Here is a 22897-nt window from a genome sequence, read left to right on the forward strand (position 1 = left end):
AGTGACTTGATGAGTAGTCAACTGCCAATAAATAAGTGGAGGCCTGTGATAGTACAGGCCTGTGGATGCCAGGCAAGTGCTGGGAGAGGGAGGAGGCTGAAAGCAATTGGGTGTGGGAGGCCAGGAACCCAGGGGACACATAAGGAACCTGGTCACCAATCTCAACAACTGTGGGATTCAGCAGAGGAGAGAGTGAGGGAAGGAGGAGGTGAAAAGGAAGGTCTTGAGGGGCTTCTGGAATTTGAGGAGATCCGGCTCAAGACAAAGAGGAAGGGGGAGGCTGTTCCATAGTTGGGAGCCAGCTGAGGAAAAGTGATTGGCTACCAGCTCACTGTTTAGCGAAACGCTTGACACACAGAGAGTTGGTGTGGGAGGAAGGTAAAGATCTGGAGGAAGAGTATTAAGTGAGTGTCAGTTGTAGATAGTGTGGACCCTGGCCCCAGACAGCCTTATGGATGATGCAGAGGGATTTTAATTTGAACCTTACAGCAACCGGGAGCTTCTGAAGAGATTTTAGAGCTGGTGAGATGCAGTCCCTAGGCTTGAGGTCAAGGATAATTCTTGCAGCCCTAATCTGGATTAGCTGGAGGGGTCGTAGAGAAGAAGAGGGTAGATTAGGTAAAAGGCTATTGCAGTAGTCTATCCTAGAGAGAACCATTGAGCTTCAGGGAGAAAGTAAGGAAAGGAAGAGGTTTGTTATGAACATAATTTGAAGAGGACTATTAAGATACAATTGGACAATGAAAATGTAGGAATTGGTAGAAGATGGGATTTTTTAAAGAGGTTGTTGTACAATCATGTTTGGGGGGTGGATTGTAATTAAATATTGGGGAGTGTTTGTTGTAAAATTGTATTAAAATGATGTGGTTTGTTGAGGCTTGGGTTGGTTTGGTACTGCTCCATCTAACTGCTCCCTAGAACATTGTACAATAAACTTGCTTTATGTACAACCGATATTCACTTCTTAAGTGGTTGACCTGTTGGGGTTAAGGTGATTAAAGGCCCAGCCGCACACTTGCAATCAGTGCAAATGTCAAATAGGCAGACCTGAAAATAAGCCTGCCAGATCCCTGTGACATTTGACATCTCTCTCTCTCTCTCTCTCTCTCTCTCTCTCTCTCTCTCTCTCTCTCTCTCTCTCTCTGTCTCTCACACTCTCTTCCTAGCTCTGTCTGTCTCTCTCGCACACACACACACACACACACACACACACACCTAGTCACCCTTCCAATCAAATGATCTACATAAAAAGAAAGAGTTCTTAATTTACTAAGCAATGACACTAAAATGTGAGAAGACAAACTTGTACACTGAAGACAGCAAAGTACTATACAACAGAATTTTATTATTTGTCCAGAATCACATTATCGTCCAGCAGCAAGGTCAGACTATGAGCCTCAACACTGGTTCCACAGTCTCAAATGTGTCTACCTAATCACCTCTTCCGATTTATGCTTTATGCTTATCCTTAGGCTGGGTGCCAAGTTCTAACAGCTATCATTTGCCCCAGAATGATGTTATGTTGTATAGCTAGCAGCTTCTGGGGCAGGTGCAATGTTATGTAGCACAGTAGGCGTTTATATTTCTAAAACTATATATACTCACGTTTATCAAACTCAGCCTTGTTAGTATTTGGTTCTGTAATCTGGCATATGAATACAGATCTCTGCAACAGGTGCTTAACATACAGAACAATCTGCAAAACTGTCATGGCACTTAAACATGTTAAAATGCATTTCAACTTTGGTCATTGCATGTGTAAGGAAGGCATGTTATCAAACAGTAAGACAGACACACGTGATCACAGTTCAAGGTTGTTTATTGAACTTCAATTGGGTTTGAAAAACACATATCTAACCCTAAATCTAAAGATGGCAGCATACTCCAACCACCAAATGATAATAATGCAGTCCTAGTCGAGTCTGTCAAAATAAAAGGGCCTATACTAATAAACCCATTGTCAATCCTTACTTCTAAATACAAATAGTGTAGGGAAACAATGTTATGCAAAAAGAAAAGTGTTCAAGAAAAGATATGTCCGGATATTCAAGCTGTTGGTTTCCCTTCCCCACGTTTTCAGCACGGGACAGGGTAGCTCACTTGAGCTTAGCACACTCGCTGGCTTTTCTAGCACAAGGATGAAGTTCAAAACTTTCACATCAGGGCCTTCTGTGCCAAAGTGTCTTTGTCATTCAAAGTCTCTTATAAAACATTAAAGTTCCTTTCGTCTCAGGATTTTCACTTTGATGATTTATTGTTCACCCTGGGCCCCCCTCCACTGCTCTCAGACCCACTTTATCAGATAACCTTCAGTTGGTCTCCCTCTGCCGGGCTGGGACCAAATTCATGTAGTTTTCCCAACTGCCTCTACTTCATCAAAATCAAAAACTTTGGATTGTGTGCAGGATTTTGCTTGACCCGTCGCAGGACCACTTTGATTCACATTTATGCGTTCCCTTTTCAATTGATCTCCGTGCACTGGGTTCGGACCAAATTTCAGCTGGATACCTTAGAGAGACCTTCGATTGGGCACCCACGCAGTGCCGGACCACTCTGTCAAAGGTATTGTAGCTTGCTTTAAAGTTCACTCACTCATCAGCAGTTCAACTTCACTTGTGTCTCTTATCACATGTGTCTTTGCTCTGGGAGCCAAGGAAGGTACCACGGCGGCTGATGATTCTTGCCACCTTCATTATAGACGCGGAAGGGCCCCAGGTATCTCTGACACACACTGCAGGATTCTTCAGCCTGGTCTCCTGGTCTTACGCTATCTATTCTCTAGGTCTCAGGAAAGTAACAGTTCCTTGTCGAAAAGGTCAGCTACAGAAAGAGAGCGCTGTCTACGTACCTCCTGGAAACATGGCAGCCACTACCCAAGAGGACCTACGGAAGCTATAACACCTCTCCCTGGTGTCCAAGGTCTGCACTGAGCTGGATAACCATCTAGGGATCAAAAATAAGGATCTGACTGAGTTTGTCATCAACCTTGCAGAGAAAAATACCACCTTCGACTCTTTCAAATCTGTATTGTTGAAGAATGAAGCTGAATTTACAGACTCTCTTGTTAGTAATTTATTACGTCTTATCCAAACAATGTGACTATCCACAAAACAACCAAACAACCTGCATTCAAAGACCCCCTTGTTAAACCAACATATGTAAAAGTAAAGTTGAAGGAACTCTTTCCAGCACTTAGTAGGCCCAACATTCCAGTAGCAAGAGTTAAGACGCTGATTGATGAAGATGATGTAAAAGTAGCCGCTGATGCTCTAAAAGAACTCAAAGCTTTAACTGCCAGGCTATCATGCAAGTCTATGCAAAAAGGACGAGCATACTTGTCCTTGGCACTTTAATGCCAGGTGCACTTGTTGGTGAGAAGAAGACGTAAAGTAGTAAATGCAAGGATAAGAAAAGGAAAAGGAGTCGAAGCCACAGCCGGGACATAGATAGGAAATGCTGCTGTACATTACGGTCCCGAACACGTTCCAGATCCCCGGATCATAAGAAGGGCAAGTGCAGGCATCGCTCCAGGAGTCCAAGCCCTGTCAAGGACTCACATGATCGAGAATGGCACACAGACAAGAATAACGAACAATGGGGAGAAAAGCCTGTGGACCATCCACCCACTGAGGAGCCCTCCATTGGCGATATATGCAATGGCAAAGTTACTAGTATAATGCAGTTTGGCTGCTTTGTTCAGCTGGAAGGACTGGGAAAGCGCTGGGAAGGTTTGATTCATATCTCTGGGCTCATGCGGGAAGGCTGTGTTGCCAATGTTGCAGACATTATGAGCAAAGGTCAAAGAGTGAAGGTTGAAGTCCTGTCCTTCACGGGCTCCAAAGCCAGCTTTGGACATATTTTGTGCATTTAACCCTTTTGACCTCAATGGTCTTGTATATACATGCATGAAGGATGTTGAGCAAGAGACTGGGGAGGACTTCAATACAAACGGACGCCGCAGCCTTGTTGGAGAGGGCAACAAGGAAGCATCCAGGAGGAACCCTGACAGGCTGAGTCACATTTCTCTGGTTAAAGCGGCCGAGGTGGAGGAAGATACGCTTGAGAGGAAGTGTTGTATGAAATTTTCAGACCTGAGAAATGGGAAAGTAAACAGATGATTGCAGCCAATGTTCTATCCAAGGAAGAATTTCCAGATTTTGATGAAGAAACTGGAATACTACCGAAAGGTCAGGGACATTTATCTCCATGCAATCCCCTTCGGTTTTGATGTCTTTTCTCTCTTGCTCAGCTGCCATCTCAAAACTGTCATTTCCTTGTTTGCTTTGCCTCGCTCAGAGTGTGCTCTCGTGCTCTGGCTTTTATCTGTGTCGGGAAGTATAATGTAAGTCAGATGTGTGTGATGACCAGTAATTGCCTGACCTCGTCTGACCATTGTTTTGGGATACGTCAGGTATACTGCTCGGGTGTTAGTCTGTTTTCTCTAATAACGAGCCGTCCATAAGAAAGTGTTTGTGTTGTAAAGGAGTGTCAGGGGGCTAAAGTTGCTAAATATCCTACTGGTAGGATGGGTAAAGGTTTTACAAGGAAGGGGATACCGCGTCTCACCTTCCGGTGTCCCACACCCACTCCCCAAGACCTCTAACCCAGGTGATCCTCCTGCACTGGTCCACCCCGAGGAACTGGATCCAAAAGCTTTAACCATGCCCTGACCACTTGGATGACAGATCCCCAGGGACTAGTGGGTGCTGCCGGAGTAACACTCAGCCGATAGGTCTGCATTGATTGGATTTAGTGTCTTGTCATTCAGACAGTGGTGCTTCATTGATTGCATTCAGCCTTTAATGCTGCATTTGCAACACTGAGTCTGTGGTGCTGCGTGGTTAACATTCAGCCTGTGGTGCTGTGTTGATAGCATTCAGCCTCTGGTGCTCCAAGTGTAACATTAAGGGGGTCATTACGACCTGGGTGCAAAGGGATACCGGGCACCGATAATGACACTGGTGCCGGTAATCCCTTTGCGCCCTATTCCGAGGTCCCTTTGCGGGTCCCTCCCTTAAGGCCTGGATTTTCCAGGCGTTATGGACTGGACCCGCAAAGGGATACCGGGGTCAATAACGCTACCACAATTTGCGGTACCGTTATTGCCGCCTTCCCCCTTTCCATTGAGCCCTCAAATGGGCTCAAATGGGAATGAGGAATGGCTCTGGTGAATGGGGAATTACCGATCCCGCCGACCTCGGACTGGACCGGTAATTACTCCCTTCACCAGACCGGATAGCGCCATGGCTACCTCCAAACTCGGAATGAGGCCCTAAGTCTCTATGGATAACATTCAGCCTCTATTGCTATAGTGGATAACATTCAGCCTCTGGTGCTGAAAGAGTACTGATAACACTCAGCCTATAGTACTGAATTGACAATATTCATCATTGTGTGCTGTTTGTATCGATTGTATTCAGCCGCCGTTGCTGTTTGGATAAAACCCACCTTCTGGTGGTGCCGAGGTAATACTCAGCCTCTAGTTCTGCTTTCGATTAGTTTCAGTGTCTACTTCTGCCTGGGTAACATTCAGCCTGTGGTGCTTTATTGATCGCACTCAGCCGTTACAGCTGCATTAGTAACATTCAGTCTGTAGTGCTTCACAGTTGCAATTCAGCCTGTAGTGCTCTATTAATAACACACAGCCTCTAGTGCTGAACCAATAAAAGAGAACATCAGGTGCTGTATTGTAATGGTTGTATTCAGCCACTCGTGATGTATGGATAACATTCAGCCTCGGGTGCAGCTTTGACCACATTCATCATTTTGTGCTGCATGGAGAACATTCAGCTTCTGGTGCTGCCGGGACAACACGCAGCCTCTGGTGTAGCAATGATAACATTCATCGTCTAGTGCTGCATGGAGAACATTCAGCTTCTGGTGCTGCCTGGGCAACACACAGCCTCTGGTGTAGCAATGATAACATTCATCGTCTAGTGCTGCATGGAGAGCATTCAGCTTCTGGTGCTGCCGGAGTAACACTCAACCTCTGGTGTAGCAATGATAACATTCATCGTATAGTGCTGCATGGAGAACATTCAGCTTCTGGTGCTGCCGGGGTAGCACTCAGCCTCTGGTGTAGCAATGATAACATTCATCGTCTAGTGCTGCATGGAGAACATTCAGCTTCTGGTGCTGCCGGGGTAGCACTCAGCCTCTGGTGTAGCAATGATAACATTCATCGTCTAGTGCTGCATAGAGAACATTCAGCTTCTGGTGCTGCCGGAGTAACACTCAACCTCTGGTGTACAAATGCTAACATTCATCACCTAGTGCTGCATGGAGAACATCAGGCTTCTGGTGCTGCCGGGGTAGCACTCAGCCTCTGGTGTACAAATGCTAACATTCATCACCTAGTGCTGCATGGAGAACATCAGGCTTCTGGTGGTGCCGGGGTAACACTCAGCCTCTGGTGTAGCAATGATAACATTCATCGTCTAGTGCTGCATGGAGAACATTCAGCTTCTGGCACTGCCGGGGTAGCACTCAGCCTCTGGTGTAGCAATGCTAACATTCATCACGTAGTGCTGCATGGATAACAATAATCAAAACAACTCAGGAAGTTGGTAATTCTCAATTACTTAAAACAGGGAGTACAACGGACATCAACGGACCTCTCATAGCATGGTCTCTCAATTTGCTTCATAAAACATCATACTTATAGTAAAACCGTGTCATTGATGACGTTAACCTCCGTATTTACTAACGTCATCCTACGTGGCAAACTACAAAAACAATGGCAAATGTGATAGGCTTAGAGGGAACATCTAAGTATACGTTCCATACTAGTCTAAGAAGGTGATAGGCTCCTTAACATCAGGTGGGGCTACTAAGCCCTCCCCTTAAACAAGTCACTACGAACGTCACTAAACACAAAACGTCCCATTGGTTACCCAAACTATAGGGCTATTAATCATGTGGCCCCCTACAATTGGTTGTCAGCTTCTGGTGCTTCCGGGGTAACATTCAGCCTCTGGTGTAACATGTATAACATTCATCATCTATTGCTGCATGGATAACATTCAGCTTCGGGTGCTGCAGGGGTAACATTCAGCCTTTGGTGTAGCATTGATAACATGCATCATCTAGTGCTGCATGGATAACATTCAGCTTCGGGTGCTGCAGGGGTAACATTCAGTATCCGATGTAGCATTGATAACATTCGTCATCTAGTGCTGCATGGATAACATTCAGCTTCTGGGGCTGCCAGGGTAACATTCAGCCTCTGGTGTAGCATTTATTACATCTGTCATTTAGTGCTGCATGGGTAACATTCAGCCTCTGGTGTAGCATTGATTACATCTGTCATTTAGTGCTGCATGGGTAACATTCAGCCTCATGTGTAGCATTGATAACCTGCATCATCTAGTGCTGCATGGATAACATTCAGCTTCTGGGGCTGCCAGGGTAACATTCAGCCTCTGGTGTAGCATTGATTACATCTGTCATTTAGTGCTGCATGGGTAACATTCAGCCTCTGGTGTAGCATTGATTACATCTGTCATTTAGTGCTGCATGGGTAACATTCAGCCTCATGTGTAGCATTGATAACCTGCATCATCTAGTGCTGCATGGATAACATTCAGCTTCTGGGGCTGCCAGGGTAACATTCAGCCTCTGGTGTAGCATTGATTACATCTGTCATTTAGTGCTGCATGGGTAACATTCAGCCTCTGGTGTAGCATTGATTACATCTGTCATTTAGTGCTGCATGGGTAACATTCAGCCTCATGTGTAGCATTGATAACCTGCATCATCTAGTGCTGCATGGATAACATTCAGCTTCTGGGGCTGCCAGGGTAACATTCAGCCTCTGGTGTAGCATTGATTACATCTGTCATTTAGTGCTGCATGGGTAACATTCAGCCTCTGGTGTAGCATTGATAACATGCATCATCTAGTGCTACATGGATAACATTTGGCCACTCGTGCTGTGTGTTGAAGATGCAGACTCGATGCTGCATTGATAATATTCAGTCTCTAGCACTGAAGTAATAGTATTGAGCATCTGGCGTGTCTTTAATTTCTAATTCTTCACTGGAAGTTCCCCGTCTGAGGCTGCACTGCTAACATCTAAAAGTGAAGAGTGATGGCTGGAAGGTTTTGAATTAATCATAGCCTTTGGCATTGCTCCGAGCATCCCTCCTGCCCATCGTTTGTCATCCTGCCATATCATTACAGAAGGTCACAGTCAATATGCAAATCAGGACAGTTCCCACCTGAAAAAGGGCTCTCCAGTCCCAAGTACTAGGGCACATCCCTTCTGCACGAGACAGCAAGCAACCCCAGACATGTTTCGGTCTCATTGGCCACCATAGGAGAGGTGCACCTTGAGTCTCTAGCGGCAGCAAGCTCTAGACCAATGTCTGGGCACACCCATCTTCCTTGACGGAGACTAATGCAAACTCAAGTGTCATGAATGGGCGGTTTTGAATTCATCATAACCATAGGCACTTAAGTGCACAACTCTCCAGACCATCGTTCTTCAACCTGCAATCCATAATAGGAGGAGAAAGGCCCTTTCCAAATTGGGCATTCATTTCAGACCCCAAAAGAGCACATGAAGATCTGAATGAGGTGGCCTTTGTTCCTCCTAATTTGGCAGAGTTTAAATATTTGTGGCTCGCTTACGCTGATGATGTTTTATTGTTTGACTGTACCCAAATTGGTTTACAGAGATTGATCAATGCATATGACATTCTTACAAATGATAAATATTTAAACTTCAATCCATCGAAAACTAAAATATTTCACTTGACTTCTGCCACTGGGTGTGAATAAGAGCTTGCAACAAACACCTTTAAAACATTTGCCCTGCGCGGAGCGCATCACAGAGTGTGGCTGTGAGTGTGGTCGGAAGTGGAGGCTACCGATTTTACCGTCAAAAGTGTTTTTGCAGTGGCCTCTGGGTTTAAGGAGGAGCTTGCAACATACACCTTTGAAAACATTCTCCCTGCACGGAGCGTGGCTGAGAGAATGGTCGGCAGTGGTCAGCTGTGGGATAGGAGGGACCAGGACTCTTTGTAAGTGAGCATTTGTCCATGGAACTTAGATTTGCTGAACTTTGAATTAAGCTGGTTGCTCAATTGAAATAGTCGAACCTGCAATCTGTCTTGCCGCTGGGACAGTTACGTTCAAAAAGGGAAAGAAAACATTCCCCTATTGCCTCGGACCCAAGCACTTAACTCCGGTAACCGCTAGCAAACGGGCAGTAGCTGTTTTGCAATAGTTGACTCTTTTTGCTTCCGCCTGCTCCATTAGGTTACGTTTACGGCCCTAGTTTTGGATACGGGTGAGCACAGCCTAGCTGTAAACCGGCGAGCGGCGAGTGGTAAAAGTGGACTAAGACCACGAAGACGTGGAGTCCAATCAGAGCTAATCACAAAAATGTTGCAAAGTTATTTAGTAGCGATTTATTAAAAAGTTGTTTCTACCTTAAAAAGGCGTGCCTAATTAGAGCTCTGATGGACACATTTCACTGGACATGTGTGTTTTTTTTGGAGGTAAACTCTTCAGGACCCAAAGTAAAAATTTCAAAAATATACAATCTGAGAAGTGGTCCCTTGTAGGACGACCTAAGAGCTCCTGAATTTGAAGAACTGCCCCAGTCCCGGGGGTTAGAAACTCATCAAAGATGCTGTTAATGCCCCACGGTCAGGTCATTACATTTAAACAAGTAAATCAAGCAGCGTTAGAAATATTAGAGCACGGCAGCATGAGAGAAGTAGTCAGCTCCCCCCAAGTAGCCCAGGATCTGAGGTCAGTTTTTGGAAACAGACTAGAGGATACTTTAACTGCAACAACGATGAAAAAGAAAACAACAGACTTTTTTACAAAGAGGAAATGTCGGAGTCTGGGAGATGCTGACTGATGTGACCACTATTAAATAAATGAAGGGGGTGATTTCTCATGTGCAGCTGATTTTGGGATTGGTGGTCTGGCAGTATCCTCCAATAGCATCCTCCAATAAAGCAACGTCTGATGGGGGAACACAAGTCCCTTTTAATAAGTCCTCCTGTACAGTCCTTTATAATGAGCCCCATTCTTGCTATCCTAACTCACTCTCAGCTGATTGAGAGTCCATTGCAATTGTCATTTGCAGATGGGCTTGCACGATCACTAGAGGTTTTGAGTCAAGGTTTAAAAGACACAGATGACTCAACACTATCAGCACTGAATTTCATGCCAAATTCGTTGGTCAGCGTGTTTGTATCTTTAAAAGGTGAAGTTCATTCAGGAATTCTGATGGAATTAACAAAAGGAGTGGGGGGTGTGATTCCTCCTTAGTGGGTTTGAAAACTGTGTTAAATTCTGTAGTGAGGGACACCCTAAAGGAATTTGAAAATGGAACCAAGAAAGCAGGAGTCAAGCATCAATAATCTGCAAGGTAAAATCTCCATAACCAACCAACAGATTGAGACCATGAACTGAAGTGTATTAGTCCTGATTGATAAAGTACAGCAGTATAATACAAAGGAGGATGACATTGCGCTTCCATTAGTGGAAGAGGAGGCCAGTCAGGAGCGGGATGCTACACCTCTCTCGGAATCTGTTTGGGAAGAGTTTAGGAGATTGGCACAGTCAGCTACTGATTTGGGAGCGGATGGAAGTAAGTCTGTTGACTCAATTGAGATCGTTGATACTCTGGATTGTGAGACGCAAGTACCAAAACAGAGTAAAAGTATTGGGAGAAAAAAAGACAAAGAGGAAAAAACAAGTTAATGTAGGGGGTCTAGAATCTCCCCCGCAGCAACCAGAACTCAAAGTAAAGAACCAAAAAGTTTGTAAGATCAAGAAAACAGCATAAATTAGATTTCTCTGTGAAATGGCTCTAACAAGCAAATAAGGCTGTGGAGAAGTTCGAAGGTCAGTAGCAACTCTAAAGGACTCAGAGCAGCAAAATATCAACTTTGTAGGTGAAGAGATGCAAAGAAGCCAGAGTTTGACCAAGAATAATTCCCGTCTTGCCAAATCTACTACGAATCAGATTATTGTACCTGTATCCAAATCTAGTATTGGAGTACAAACTGAAAAGGCACAAGCCCCAATTAAGTGTAGGACAATATTTTTTTGAGGTAAAAATGCTCACGCTGCTCCTCTAAATATCCCAACATTACCAGTAAATCAAGCGCCAGAGAAAGATCCAAGCACTAATGGTAATAATGAGTGAATCAGCTCAGGCAGGGATTTAATGGAGAATGCAATGCATCCAACGCCACCCCTTCACATTATAGATGTAGATGGTTTGGACAATCAAGAAGTTGTAGCCAAGGTATGGGCAGGGTCCAATTCAGAATGTTCAGCCTGTCAACCCTTTGCTATTCCAAGAGTGTGGTTGAGACAATAAAAAAAAGAAAGGACCGCAAGGCGCTAATTTGAAGCGCTATTTTGTCCATTCTAAAGGAAATCCTGACCTGTATCTTTTTTCCACCATGATATTGATTATGTTCTCTTTCCTTGCATTCATAGCTGAAATGGGCTTCAAAACTAGGTTAGGTGCAAATGTCGTTTTAGCGGCTAGCGGTGAACTCAGAAAATTGGGAATATTGTCGAAGACGGTAATCGTAGGAATGAAGAGAGCAAGGAGGGCAGATTAGTAAATCAAGCAGAGGGCTCACACACAAATAGACCATAAAATAGCAGAACATCAATCATTAGCTCAGGAGATAGGAATTCCCTGAATAAGACAAAGACAAAGGTTTGGTCTTTGTTACCACATATACTTACGCAGATTTTCCAGAAGTTGGGAGTCACTGACGATGCTCTCTAGTGAAGATTGAGTTTCAATTGATGGGTTGGAATATGTTAGGCTCCAGTTCTTTTAAGAATAAATCGATGGGAGAGGCAATATTTGGCAGCTACGATCTAATCCTTCTCCAAGTAACTTGGCTTACCTGCTTTTGGGTGGATGGATTTTCAATACTTGAGCAGTTAGCCACCCATAACAAGGGGGGGCCTCCAGCTGGAGGGCTCCCGATAGCGACTTGAAACTCTATAGTTACAGAAGTTGAAATAATTCAAACTGAAGTGCAAGGTATTTTAGCTGCCAAAATAGTCATGAGAGGTAGTATGCCATCCTAGTCAATCATGTTGATCAACATTTACTGGACCCCCGCCTGTTCGAACTTATCACCTTTCTTCGAGTCCCTTTCCATATTGCTGTTGAGAGTAAAAATCTCATATAGATTGGCTGGCATAAAATTGTTGGGGGGTTTAAAATTCCAATGTATGATCTTACGATTGCCTGGGCCAAACTTAAATATAGAGAGCCCACTGTAAATGGTAAGAAATGGTTAACCTTTCTTTCAGAATGGAACTTGGTGATGGTAAATTGGAATGTGGAGGGGGACATTCCCCAAGCCTTAACCTGGAAGAGAGGCTCTGCAGGCTCAACCATTTATGATTTATTCCTCTAAGAGGATTTGTTTGCTAGGTGCAATAGTTTGTGGTATGTGACAGGCAGTAGTGACCATAATATGTTAACTGGGGGTTTTCCTCAAGTAACAATGGGCTTGGAAATGGGGGACTATTCCGAATTGAGGGTGAACAATTGAAGGAATACGATTGTGAAATTGAGAAAGGGAGGAGCCTCATTAAATTGTAACCTACACAAATCTATTAATAGCCTAACTGACTCAGAATTGAGAGTAGCATGTGACCCTCTAAATTTCCTTGATATATGATATGATGTAACATTTATAATGCATCTGTACACAAGTGTTTCTGTGGGATTTAGATCCTCCAGGAATTCACAGAGCGAACAAGAGTTTAACCCATAAACACCTTTTTGATGCTGAAACATGGCTTTAGGAAATATAACTGAGGAATCCTATCCGGGCTTTAAAACATGGGATGAGACAAGGCAAGTTTATCAACTAGAATTTAAGAAATTACATAATATTTACAAAAATGAGTCTCGGTCCCATAGGTATTTATGTCATCAGAAGGATGGGGAACTGATGTTAGGATACCTGCAAAATAACAACTCCCAAAACTTCTGGTCACTAGTCAATCGCCCACAGGATTCCCAAGGTTCCATCCAAAGTAACGTGGTGGCAGCGACAACTTGGCGGAATCATTTAAGTGACTTGTACAGGAAACCCTCTGCATGTAAATTCGAGTTGAACTCGAAAATAGTGTGGAGGCTATATTTGACTCAGGAAAGTATATCAGAGTTGACTGTAATATCTTCATGATATGATATGATATGGCATTTATAAGGCTCCTATACACAAGTGTTTCAAGGTGCGACAAGGCAAGGGAGGGGGAACAAAGGGAAGACAGACAACGATCCTACTAGACCAGGTGTCATTCAGATCGCGCAAGTGCATGGGAAGGGGAAAGGGAAAAGTTCGGGGGGGAAGGGAGAGGGGGGAAGTGCAATACAAGGGATAGTACAATAAAAAAGATAAATAAAAACGGCCAGCAGGTGGCAAGTGTACAGTAAGTGCAGAACATAAGTGCTGGTAGGGGGACTGTAAGGATACAGAAAACAGTCCCCAGGTGCAGGGGTTGTCAGGGAGGCAGTGCAGGTGGGCAACTGGCGGGCCTGGGCCCAAGATCAGAAGGGAGGCCAGGTATCCAGTGCAGTATCTGTCAGGAAAATCAACAGGGGAGAGGGGGAGTGAAGGCAGAAGCAAAGAGGAAGGTCTTGAGGTGCTTCCGGAACCGCAGATGGTTCTCCTCAAGTTTCAGGGAGGCAGGAAGGCTGTTCCAGAGGGAGTCCCCAGCCGAAGAGAGAGATCTACCACCAACTCGTTGCTTGTAAAAACGACTGACCCTGAGGGAGTTGGAGGCGGATGAGCGAAGAGCTCGAGAAGGAAAATATTTAGGAAGAGAGAGTTGAAGGTATTTCGGCCCAGAAGGCCTTGTGGACAATGCAGAGGGTTTTGAACTTAATCCTCGCAGCCACTGGGAGCCAGTGCAGAGATTTCAGTCCTGGAGAGGTACGATCCCTGGGCTTGAGGCCAAGGACAAGTCTCGCAATCCTGTTCTGGATACGTTGCAAAGGGCGGAGAGTAGAGGCAGGCAGATTTAGATAGAGACTGTTACAATAGTCCAGCTTAGAGAGAATCAGGGCTCTGGAGACAGTGAGCTTCTGGGGGAAGGAGAGGAAAGGAAGAATGCCTCTGAGGAAGTGCAGCTGGTAGTGTGCCTTCTTAGAGACATCAGAAATGTGGGGAGAGAAGGAGAGTGTGGAGTCGAGATGACCCCAAGGTTTTTTGCCATGCAGGTGGGAGTGGGAAGAGGGCCAAGAGAGGCCGGCCAGAGAGCTGCAGAGAAGGAGGGAGTGGGTGCGCCGATGAGTAGAATCTCAGTCTTACTGACATTAAGGCAGAGGTCATTGGCGGCACACCACTCCTGAATGGCAGACAGACATGAGGGGAGGAGAGGCAGAGGCCGAGGGTAGCCTGAAAATGAGCTGAGTATCGTCTGCATAGCACTGAAAGTTGGGGCAGAGAGCGGCAATCCGGTGGGCAAGGAGTGCCAGGTATTGGTTGAACAGCCAGGGAGAGAGGTTAGATCCCTGGGGGACACCACAGGTAGAGACAAAGATATCGGAGAGCTAAGACCCAAGCTGGACCTGGGAGGGTCGGTCGGAGAGGAAAGAAGTCAGCCATGCCAGAGCCTGACCAGTGATACCCAGGTTATCACAGAGACGGTTGAGCAGGATGGCATGGTTGACAGTGTCAAAGGCAGAGGAGAGATCAAGTAATATGAGAACACACGGGTGTTCGAATCAAGGTTGGAGAGCAGGTCTTCACGGATGTTCAGGAGAGCAGCTTCCGTGCTTCTGGAAGCTCTGAAGCCAGACTGATGGTCATGAAGACAACCAACAGATTCAGTGTGGAGATTGAGCTGGGAGATGGCCAGTTTCTCCAGGAGCTTGCCCAGGAAGGGGGTGATAGAGATTGGGCGATAGTTAGCCGGGCAGGAGGGGTCGGCAGAGGGTTTCTTAAGAAGAGGGTCCACAAGGGAGTGCTTCAAGGGGGATGGTAAGACTCCAGTGGCGAAGGAGTGGTTGCAGAAATCAGCCAGGGCAGGAGCCAGGGAGTCGATGTGGTCCTTGATAGTTTTGGAGGAACAGGGGTGAACCTGGTCCGACGAGACTTTCATAGATCGGACTTGTCTAGAAACCTTGTCTGCGGAGAACAGGGGAAAGGCAGAGAAGGAGGGAAGTGAGGTGGCTGCAGAGAGGCCAGAGGAGGAGCAGGGAGTAGGGGGAGGTGAGGGATAGGAGGAGAGAGAGGACAGGATGTCCTGAGTTTTAGAGATGAAGTAAGAAGCCAGTGCCGTACAGAGGGCATGGGAGGGCATAGGGGAGGTAGAGACTGTGGCAGGATTGGCCAGTACCTTGCAGATTTTAAAGAGTTTGGCTGAGTTGTTTGATGCCGCAGAGACGAGGGCTTGGATATGGGCTCTCTTCTTGGTTAGGACAGACAGCAGATATTGTCTTTGGAGCAGACGGCAGGCCAGTTTGTCAGAGGATGTACACGAAGCACGCCATTTTCTCTTGGCCACCCTGCACTTGCGTTTTAGGGTGAGGAGGTCCGAGTCGTACCATGAGTTGCACTTGGCCTTGGACTTCAGGTGGATTCTCATGACAGGGGCAAGGATATCAAGAGTATCAGATATAGCAGAGTGGAGCATGGAGAGGGCTGTGTCAGGTTGAGAGTCAGCCATAGGGGGAGGAGGAGGTGAGAAGGTGGCGGCGAAAGCCTCAACTGACACGCGCTTCATGGGTCGGATGACCGAAAAGGTGGCTGGCAGTGCTGAAGGTGGCTTGGCCTGGGGGTAGGGAGGGCTAGGTGGGAGGAGAGGAGAAAGTGATCACTCCAGGAGAGAGGAGTGAAGAGAGGGACAGAGAGGGGAAGGTCTGAGGCGTTCAGGACATCCAGAGTGTGTTCTGCAGAATGATTTGGGCCAGAGGGGAGAATAGTGAGTGATAGAGAGTCGCAAAGGTCGCAAAAGAGTCCAGAGGGAGGACAGGAGGCATCAAGGTGGATGCTGAAGTCTCCAAGAAGGAGGAGATGAGTGGTTGAGGCCAGGAGTGAGGAGGAGAGGTCTGCCCACTCAGAGAGGAAGGAGGAGTTCTGACCAGGTGGCCGATAGATAGTAGCCACAATAAGGGAATGGCTAGGGAAGAGAGAGAGCCTGCAGATGAGGCATTCAAAGGAGGAATAGGCCTGTATGGGAATGACAGAGGCAGGAATCCAGTCGGGGAAGATCAGGGCTACACCCCCACCAGAGCGGTTGGGTCTAGGCGCGGAGAGGATCTTGTAGCCGTTAGGTAGGAGCGTGTCAAAGTTAGTGACAGAGCTGGCCATAAACCATGTCTCGGTGAGACCGAGGACATCGAGGTCAGGTTCTTCCAGGAGGCAGCAGATATCAGAGGAGTGTTTGACAGCAGAGCGAGAGTTTAGAGTGGCAATATGGAGAAGGTTGCCATCCTTGAAAGACTTCCGAGGAGGGGTACAGCTCAGAGGTACGTCCTTCGGAGGTGTAGAAGGAGCCCGAGAGGGGGCAAAGAGAGAAGGTGAAGGCAAGGTAGCCAAGCTGGAGGAAGAAGAGGGAGGCGAGGTAGCCACAGAAAGGGAGGAGGGGACAGCAGGAGAAGAAGGGAAATTGATGAGGCGCGGAAAGCTTCGATCAAAGAGGTGAAGGTTGGCCTGAGGGCCTTGGACCAAGACGGTCCCATTCAAGTAAACATTAATGATGACCTTAGAGGAATGGAAGGGGGCCAGAAGGGCGTCCCAACGGGTGCCACCATTAATGGGAGAAGAGGAGAAAGGGGAGAGCACAGAGACCATATGAAGGGTCCATTGTTCTGGCGAAGGAACGACAAAGAGGATGTCGGTGAGAGTTTCCTTAGAGGAGGCACTGGTGTAGGTGTCGGCGATAGGGAGGCCTGGGTTGGAGACCAGGATATCCTTTTTAAACTTCTTCCTACCAGATTTTGTGAGGAGGGCAGGATAGTCAATAGAGAAGCAGTTAGAGAAGATAGGAGAGACAGAGAGCACCATAGAGTAGGTGGGAAGGAGAGAGGTGGAGGTACTGCAGGAGACGCTAGAGTCGGCAAGGCGGGAGTGAGAGGCAGGGCGTTGAGCAGTTTGCCAGGATGCCAGCACTCAGACTTACGGAGCTAACATCATGCTCAGGTTAGAAGAAACCTGGAATAGAGGGAGAGGGAGGAATCCTGAAAAGAGGGAGAAAGGCCTAGGTTTCACAAAGCAATTTTAAATACAGTGACAGTGCTTTTTAAAAAAACAGGTGAAATCGCACCTAGGTTTGAGAGTCCTGAATAGAGGGAGAAAGGCCTAGGTTTCACAAAGCAATTTTAAATACAGTGACAGTGCTTTTTAAAAACAGGTGAAATCCCAGCTAAGTTTGAGAGTCCTGAATAGAGGGAGAAAGGCCTAAGTTTCACAAAGCAATTTTAAATACAGTGACAGTGCTTTTTAAAAAAAACAGGTGAAATCCCACCTAAGTTTGAGAGTCCTGAATAGAGGGAGAAAGGCCTAAGTTTCACAAAGCAATTTTAAATACAGTGACAGTGCTTTTTAAAAACAGGTGAAATCCCACCTAAATTTGAGAGTCCTGAATGGTGGGAGAAAGGCCTAAGTTTCACAAAGCAATTGTAAAAACGCGGTGCTGGTGCATAATTGCAATGGGTGGGATCACAGCAAGGTTAGCGGGTAGCGGGTCAACCAGGTGGACACAGTGGGCAGTGGGACCCCGACCTAGAGCAAGGGTGGCAACTGGCAACAGGTGTCCCCTGCGGACACCTGCAGACACCACCAGGAGCTGCTAGTCAGGGAGCCGCCCTTTGCCTAGGGGCCCTTCGCCGAAAGGAGCTGCCGGGCAGAGGGCTGCCCAGGGACGGCCAGCTAAGAGCGCCAGGCAACCAATCAGGTCGGGGAGGGGGCAGGCTGGGAGGCGGGAGGGAAGAGGGAAACAAGGAAGTGGCTGAGGGGGTGGGGTGAGAGAGGGCAACGCGCTCCGAGCGCGAGCTACACACATTTCCAAAATCAAAATCACCTGAGAGGCCAAAGGCAGGCGAGTCCTCCTCCTGCAAGGTGAAAAGGCAGGAAAGGGCAACGGTCCGCTGCTATCTCTGCTCTGCCGACAATGAGGCGAGTGGGGAGAGCAGCGACCGTATGGTGCACCCAACAGCCACCAGGCAGCCAATCAGGACGGGGAGGGGGCAGACTGGGAGGCGGGAGGGAAGAGGGAAACACGGAAGTGGCTGAGGGGATGGGGGGAGGGAGGTCAACGCGCTCCGAGCGCGAGCTACACAAATTTCCAAAATCAAAATCACCTGAGAGGCCAAAGGCAGGCGAGTCCTCCTTCCAGGCTGGCGGGCCAGAATAGCCTTACTAATCAAATACTCAAGTCAGATGTCGAACTTTGGTCGAAAACCTTGCTAGTCCAATTCAATACGGTGTTGAAGAGAAGGCACATTCCAGAGTCATGAAAATCTGTCAATGTTATCCCTATTTATAAGAAGGGCGATCGAGTGGATCAAGTGAATTACCACCTAATCACCCTCCTGGCTGTGGATAGTAAAATCTTTGCTGGGGCTGTGTTAAGGGAATTGGAATCCTGGGCATCAGGCAAAAACATACTGTTGAAACATCAAATAGGTTTTAGAAGGGGCCTTTCAACCTCATTTAATGGACTAGTAACGAGCATTGTTTGTGAGAAGTCTAGGTCTAAGGGCGGTCACATATTGTATGGTGCTTGGATAGACCATTCAAAGGCATTCGACATGATAAATAGGGAGCGCCTGTGGTCAAAATTGGAAATATCGGGTTTGCCAAAGTCTCTGCTAGCGATAATCGTGAGTCTCTATGAAGATTCTCGATTGCAAGTAAGGTTGAATGTGCAGGGCCATCTGTCCGCCCCAGTCTTAACAGAGAGAGGGGTGAGGCAGGGGTGCATAACTACCCCCTGCCTCTTCAACCTTTATCTTCCGTACTTAGCAGAAACATTAGAACTTCATGCTCTAGGCAGCCCCAAGATTGGCTCTCAGCCTATCAATTGGATGCCTATGCGGATGACTTATTCCTTGTAGACTACACTCTGATAGGCCTTGAATGCCTCCTGAAAGCCCTTGGGGACTATGGAATAAACTTAGAAATAAATCCAGCTAAGCCTAATATTGTACATTTTAAGAAACTGCTTAAGTGTGTTCCAGTTTTCAAGTGGATCCTTACAGATCAAGCGGTCCTGATAGTAAAAGAAGTTACATACTTATGCTTTAAACTGAGTTCTTTCTCAATTGCCCAGCTTGAGTTGGAAGTAAATGACAAGCTTGTACAGCTGGCTTGCTAAATGAAAAAGCTCTTTTACACTTATAGTCAATTCTCAATAGATCCCTTGGTAAGGTTCTACACAAGTAAAGTAATACCTTTATTGCTTTATGGAATGGATACAAAACCTTTACCTCGAGCAATGAACTGGTCAAGAATAGAGGGAAACTATGGAGGAAAGTCCTACGTCTCCACCAGAGTCTTCTAATGGCAAGTCTGTGGTATGGGTTGGGTCTACAATCCATGCAGGCGTATATTGACTCGAAGGTTGTTTCGCTATAAAAGTTCCTCAAAAGAAGATATCGGGTCTCAGCTAAATAAGGGGCCCAGCCTAGTCTTATTACAGCTAAAAAGTTATGTAATTAAAATCTTGCAGGAGTGTGACCGTGCAGAGAAAGATTTAATTGCGAATCCTTTGGGCAAAATCCATATCCCTATATGACAAACCTAGAGGATTTTTACCAATGCATCTTTCAAATTCAAGATGGAGGTCAGAGTTTGTAAGGTTTCCCCAAAATGTGCTATCTACCGGGGAAATCCAGTCATTTCGGAACAAGCATTCACAATGGGGCATCTCTTTTTGTGATGACACAGGAAAGCAGTCTTTAAAACACATAATGTTTGCCTGTAGGGAGGTCTGGGAGATGACAGTCAAGTTTCTCAGTCAGTTTGTAGATAAAGTAGATTGGTTTTCCTCAGAGAATTTCTGGGAGAGATTGATAGCAAGTCACGAAGTTTGTCTTTCTATTGAAGTCCTGAAAGTGTCCTGAAACCAAGAATTAGGTTTTATGAACAAAGAATTTAAATTAGCGTATAGTATAGTAATTGAATGACATTTTTATATAATGTCTATTTATGAAATGCAATGTGAAAAGTCCCATTCTTGGTTATAACACAATTAAAATAAGGGGGGCGTGGCCTGCGCGCATGCTGTGAAGACAGGCTCCTGCGGAGCTCCGTCCGCGATCCTTCCATATGACAAGAATATCGCTGTAATGGGTCGGTAATCCAGGAACGGACCGGACAGAACGGAAGGGGAACCACTTCCCGACATTCGCCCTGACTCCCGGCCCGAATCGGAGAAGCAAAGCCAGAAAACGTGAAGCTCAAACTCGAGCCCCTGGGGCCCGCAAGATGGCGGCGCCCATTGCGCGCCAAGACTAGAGCTGCGGCCAAGTGCGACGTACTGCAGGGTGAGACGTACGCTAGCACCGAGGCCACTGGGGCTAACTGATCGTGCTCCGGCTCCGCCTCAACCCTGGTGACTGCGTGGAGGAGCGGTGAAGTCTGGGATTGCACCCCCCGGGCCTACGGAGCGATTGCGGTTGCCAGAAGCGGAGCTAAGCGGGGCCTCGGGCCTCCAGCAGCTCCGGTGTCTCCCGCTGGAAGGACCGAGGTGGAAGCGGAGAAATTCGCCCCGGGCTGGGAAGAGCGTGGCTGGCGCAGCAGGTGAGGAGGAGGGAGCGGAGCCTGCCTGATGGACCCGTGAGTGGGAGTCTGCGCTGGACTGCCGCCCACGGTTCCTCCATCGAAGCTCCTAGAAAAGGAGCGGACAATAAGCCCATGGGAACTAATCCAACAGAAGGCCGGGAACACCGAACCCCGCAGGCAGTCCAGTGACAACATAGGTGGGGGACCCCTGCCACCCCTTCAAATCCCAAATAAGCTTCTGAGAGAACGCCATCTTGGATTAGAAACTCCCAGAACTAAACTCACTGGCCGAGAGTCTGCACACCGGCCCTTGGGAAGCTCCTTGCTAGACACAGTGGCCTACGCCCGGCCGGATCGACGGTCCGAAGAACAGCGACAGCACCCCACCCAACTGCCCTGGAAGCGAGAGAGGGGTGTTTGCGAAACCGCAACTGGGCCGCCAGATACGGAGCTGCTAAGGGCTATTCGATATCTAAAACACATTAGCCGAGAAGAAGGGGCTGCTAGGCCAATCTGCACACTGCGCGGAAACGAACCCGCAGCCCCAAAAATGTCTCCCCCCAAGGGCAAGCTGAAACTGGTCACGATGGATTCCTTCATGACAGTTAGACCCCAGAGACAGTCACAACAAGACCCAGAACCTGTCGAGGAACTGCCCCAACAAGGAGAGGATCTCAAACATGCGCAAGTCCTACAAGCAATAGCTGCCCTCCGCACATCACTCGAAGGAAGACTGGAAGAGGTGAAATCGGACATTCAGCTCATGCGTCAGGACGCCCGCAACGGAAAGGGGCACGGTGGCAGAGACTACCCTCCAGGAAAACGTAGAGGACACCCGAGACCTGAAGAGGACGGTCCAGGATCTGGAACAGAAAGTGGTTAGGCTGGAGGCCCTCTCCGAGGAGGCCGAAGGGCGAGCCCGCCGAAACAATATCCGCATACTAGGGGTCCCTGAGGACTTGGAGGGCCCAGACCCGACAGACTTCATCGAAACACTGTTGCTACAGGAAATTGGACCGAGTAACCTCTCCGAAGGGTTCTCCATGGAAAGGGCCCATAGATCCCTTCAGAAACGCCCTCCGCCCGGATCCTATCCACGCCCAATTATAGCTAAGATCTTAAATTTCCGAGATCGATAAACCATATTGAGATACTCCAGAGAAGGAGGGGAGATAAAGAGGAAAGATTCAACAATAGTTATATACCCCGACTATACCCCTGCAGTGCAACGTGCAAGGAACTCCTTTATCCCAATAAAAGCCGGCTAAGGAATCTTAATTTAAAATACATGCTGCTCTACCCATCACGCCTCAAGGTTCTCTATAATGGAAAAGCGATATTTCTAGAGACTTCAGCCGCGGCCAACATGTGGCTTGAACATAACAACCTGGCAGATGATGGAACAGGACCATCAAAGTTGGACCGGGGCTGAATGGGAACCTGACAGAAAGAGAAGGAAACAGGTACTCCCCACATAATGACTGACCCCAACCAAGCACTATCCAATGCAAGCCTTCAGTAAAGTAAGCTATACCGGACGAGAGCTTGAAGGACCAGACGAGCGAAGTTAGGCAACCCACCCCACTGAAAACTGTGTGAGCAGCCTGCCCACACACAACCTGATCCGGAAGGCCAGGAGTGGCCTGGAAGGCTCGGGACCCCCTGAGCGTTGCAAGTTGGGAGCGACTGCTAGGGACTGTTCATCTTGTTTTGTTTGTTTTTCCCCATTCAAGGCAATGGGAGTTACTCAAGTTACTGAATCTCCTACGAGTGAAATGAGCAACGCTGGAGAAGGTGGACGGGAGGGGAGATGGCATGGATCAGAGGATGCCGCAGAAGACACTGGTAGGTACCGGACTGATTCAGATTAATTCGATTAATTCGACATGGCATCTAATGCTAAAATAAAGAGAATGACTTGGAATGTGAGGGGCCTGGGAACCTACTTATGCCGAAACAGAATCAAGTCTTACTTGAACAGAAAAAGAGTGCAGATAGCGCTGCTGCAGGAGACACACTGCACGGCGTACTCCCTGGCTAGACTGGGAGAACATTGGGGGAGACAGGGCGTGGGCACTACCTACTCCAAATATGCAAGAGGTGTGTAGACTTGGATCCATCCCCAACTCCCTTTCCACTTAAGGGACAGACCC

General features: G+C 47.2%; 1 pseudogene; it reads left to right on the forward strand.

The window, feature by feature from the left end:
* Window positions 1–2859: 2859 nt before the first annotated feature.
* LOC138471470 (ATP-dependent RNA helicase DHX8-like) lies at window positions 2860–21627 on the forward strand (annotated as a pseudogene).
* The last annotated feature ends 1270 nt before the right edge of the window (window positions 21628–22897 follow it).

Source organism: Ambystoma mexicanum, chromosome 8 (assembly GCF_040938575.1).
Source record: "Ambystoma mexicanum isolate Mex_15411 chromosome 8, UKY_AmexF1_1, whole genome shotgun sequence".
Lineage (NCBI taxonomy): Eukaryota > Metazoa > Chordata > Amphibia > Caudata > Ambystomatidae > Ambystoma > Ambystoma mexicanum.